The 4,035-nt window shown below is 44.9% G+C and overlaps 1 protein-coding gene across 1 annotated transcript in view; it reads left to right on the top strand.

Annotated features, from left to right (window-relative positions):
- MAST2 (microtubule associated serine/threonine kinase 2) overlaps window positions 1-4,035 on the top strand; it is a 202,383-nt gene that overhangs the window by 31,995 nt on the left and 166,353 nt on the right. The gene's annotated exons all lie outside the window — the stretch shown is intronic.

The following is a 4,035-nucleotide window of genomic DNA, read 5'->3' on the forward strand; positions in this document are numbered from 1 at the left end:
CCCGCCACAACGCCCGGCTATTTTTTGGTTGCAGCCGTCATTGTTGCTTGGTGAACCCGGGCTGGATTCAAACCTTCCACCTTAGGTGTATGTGGCTGGCACCTTAGCCACTTGAGCCACAGGCGCTGAGCCCCTATTTTTCTTAAGAATTACTTGATTGTAGAAATGGTGAAAGCCAGTTTGGCACTCTACCATGGGCAAAAAAGTGAGACTCAAAAACCAAACCAAACCAGAACAAAACAAAAAAATGTCAAGTTGGCTGGGCATGGTGGTTCACCCCTTAATCCCAGCACTCTGGGAGGCCAAGATGGCAGGATTGCTTGAGTCCAGGAGTTTGAGAACAGCCTGAACAATATGGCAAGACTCCATCTCTATGAAGAAATAGAAACATTAGCCATGTGAGGTGGTATACACCTGTAGTCCCAGCTGCTGGGGAGGCTGGGGCAGGAGGATTGTTTGAGTCCAGGAATTTGAAGTTGCAGTGAGTGCTGATGGCACCACTGCACTCTATCCTAGGCAGTAGAGCAAGACCCTATCTCCAAAAAAAAATCTAGTCTAGTTGAGCAAGGGAAGCAATATGTAGAAGAATTCACACTGAATGATCCCATTCATATAAAGTTTTGTACTTTATATAATTATGCTGTTAGAAGCATGGATAGTGGTTATCCTAGGGCAGTGGTTCTCAAACTGTGGGTTACAACCCCTTTGGGTTTGAATGACTCTTTCACAGGGGTTGCCTAAAACCATCACATACACCCTGTACAAATACAGGTGTATGAAAATAATTTTGTGGTTGAGGGTTACCACAACATGAAGAACTGTATTAAAGGGTTGCAGCTAGGGTATCTGGGTAGTAAATGAAAGGGAGCAGAAAGGGTTTTGTGAGGTGCTGATTGTGTTTTTTATATTTATTTATTTATTTATTTTGAGACAGAGTCTCACTATGTCGCCCTTAGTAGAGTGATGTGGTGTCACAGCACATAGCAACCTCCAACTCCTGGGCTTAAGTCATTCTCTTGCCTCAGCCTCCCAAGTAGTTGGGACTACAGGTGCCTGTCACAATGCCCAGCTATTTTGTTGTTGTTGTTGTTAATAATTGTCATTGTTTGGTAGGCCCTGCGCTGGGTTTGAAACTACCAGCCCCAGTGTATGAGGCCAGCGCCCTAGCCACTGTGCAACAGTGAGCCTGATTGTGTCTTTTTAAATTTTTAATCTTGGCTGGGTGCGGTGGCTCATGTCTGTAATGCTAGCACTCTGGGAGGCTGAGGTAGGTGGATTGCTTGAGCTCATGAGTTTGAGACCAGCCTGAGCAAGAGCAAGGCCTCGTGTCTACTAAAAATATAGAAAAACTGAGGTCGGAGGATCGTTTGAGCCTAAGAGTTGGAGGTTGCTGTGAGCTATGATGCTATGGTACTCACCCAGGGCAATAGCTTAAGACTCTGTCTCAAAAAAAACATTGGGCAGTGCCTGTGGCTCAAAGGAGTAGGGAGCTGGCCCGATATACCAGAGGTGGCGGGTTCAAACTCAGCCCTGGCCCAAAACTGCAAAGAAAAAAAAATTGTTTTTAATCTTGATGCTTGTTACATGGGTATGTTCAATTTGTGAAAATTCATTGAATTATATACTTAACTACTTACACAGACTTTCCTAAAGTAGTAGTCATCAGTAAAAGTAAAAAAAAAAATCTACCTTAAAAGTTATGCATGGTATTTCATATCTAATTTTTCTTTGCCAGGAAAGGAAAATTGTCAGTTTCTCCTTTTGACAGGAGAAACTTAGTGTAAGAAAGGTCATTATTCAGTATTTCATTTTTTTCTCTCTTCTGTTTTCTGGCTTCTGTTCTTTGATGTGTTTTAGTAGAAAATAGGGAGATCAAAATGATAAATGTTTCTCTTAATTAGTGATGATCTAGTTCTATTTTTGTTGTTTTTCCTTCTCTTTGTTGCTGCTTAGTGGAAGAGCTGTTGGGAACTGGGTGAGGTGGCTCACACCTGTAATCCGAGGACTCTGGGTAGCTGAGGCAGGTGCATTCCTTGAGTTCAGGAGTTTGAGACCAGCCTGGCACCCATAGCACACACTATTTATGGCACCAGCCACGTACATCAAGGCCAGTGGGTTTGAACCCAGCCTGGGCCAGCTAAAACAATAATGACAACTGCAACAAAAAATAGCCAGGTTAAGACTGTTCATCTATACAGTGTAGCAGACATCCAACTACTGGTTTTCTCATGTAGCTCATTGTTAAACTTTAGGGAATGGGATCTTTTCCTCTCCACATTGCCTTTATTTAGGATACCCACTCTAGTACGGTGACTTGTAAGGCCTCTTCACTTCCCTCCACCTAGACTTCTTGCTGGGATGTTACCTGTATTGAGTTGCCAGCTCTGTTTAGTGGGTTATCAGCATTGCCCAAACCCCACTTCCTTCCGTTTTCTCCTTGATCCATACATATTGTTTCATCCTTATTTTTTTTTTTTTTTTGAGGCAGAGCCTCAAACTGTCCCCCTGGGTAGAGTGCAGTGGCATCACAGCTCACAGCAACCTCCAACTCCTGGGCTCAAGCGAGTCTCCTGCTTCAGCCTCCCAAGTAGCTGGGACCACAGGTACCCGCCACAATGTCCGGCTATTTTTTGGTTGCAGCACAGCTGTCGTTGTTTGGCAGGCCCGGGCTGGATTCGAACCCACCATCTTAGGTGTATGTGGCTGGCACCTTAGCCACTTGAGCCACAGGTGCTGAGCCCTTATTTATTTATTTATTTATTTTGAGACAGAGTTTCACTTTGTCGCCCTTGGTTGAGTGCTATGGCTTTGCAGCTCACAGCAACCTCAAACTCTTAGGCTCAAGCGATACCCTTGCCTCAGCCTTCCAAGTAGCTGGGACTACAGATGGCCACCACAATGCCTGGCTATTTTTTGTTGCAGTTGTCATTATTGTTTTAGCTGGCCCAGGCTGGGTTCAAACCCACTGGCCTTGATGTACGTGGCTGGTGCCATAAACAGTGTGTGCTATGGGTGCCAGGCTGGTCTCAAACTCCTGAACTCAAGGAATGCACCTGCCTCAGCTACCCAGAGTCCTCGGATTACAGGTGTGAGCCACCTCACCCAGTTCCCAACAGCTCTTCCCTAAGCAGCGACAAATAATATCAACATTTAGACATTTTTAAGCCAACACCCACCTAAGTACGAGTACCAAATAGGAACCTTTTTTAAAAAATAAGGCCAATGAGGCCTATCTTTTATACTTAGATGAAGGAAACGAAAACAGACAGATAAGTAGCACCTCAAACTGATCTGGACAGTATACAGACAAACTAAGAGAGGAGACAATTCTCACTTCTTTAAGATGAAAAGAAAAGAGACAAGAGGAGGGGAGAGAAGGGAAAGGAAGGAAAAGGAAAAACAAGACACTCTTCAGTGGGTCCACAGGACAGGAAAGTGCTAATACAGTTTGTGGTGACTATTCAGGATGTGATTTACAAATGCCCAAGGATGAAAATGAGAGAAGCTGATGAAGAAAAATGCCTGAAAAGAGAAGGGGGAGGGGGAGATTTTAAAATGAATGAAAAGGGTAAGTGAATAAAAGGATAAAGAGGAGTACTGAAGCACTGAAACACCAAAGCAACTGATACGTCCGGGCAACTAACTCCAGCAGGAGTAAGCAGTAAGAAAGGGGAACTGGAAATAGTAGTTAATGAAAACAGGGAAGGCAGCAAGGGAGCAGCCTGTACTTTCCCCATGTGGAGGATCAAGGATGAAGGAAGGCCAGGCGTGGTGGCTCACGCCTGTAATCCTAGCACTCTGGGAGGCCAAGCCGGGAGACTGCCCAACCTCACAGGTTCTCTAAATAGCCAGGTGTTGTGGGTATTCTGTACACCTCCTCGCCTATTTTTGCTGTGGCATTTTGTTACAATATCCTCTGTCCTTTATAGCACACCCAGCATTTACTAAGAAATATGTTCTGGGCTTGGCACCTGTGGCTCAAGTGGCTAAGGTGCCAGCCACATACACCTAAGGTGGCGGGTTCGAATCCAGCCC

This window comes from Otolemur garnettii, unplaced genomic scaffold (genome assembly GCF_000181295.1).
Source record: "Otolemur garnettii isolate 467f Iridium unplaced genomic scaffold, OtoGar3 scaffold00210, whole genome shotgun sequence".
Lineage (NCBI taxonomy): Eukaryota > Metazoa > Chordata > Mammalia > Primates > Galagidae > Otolemur > Otolemur garnettii.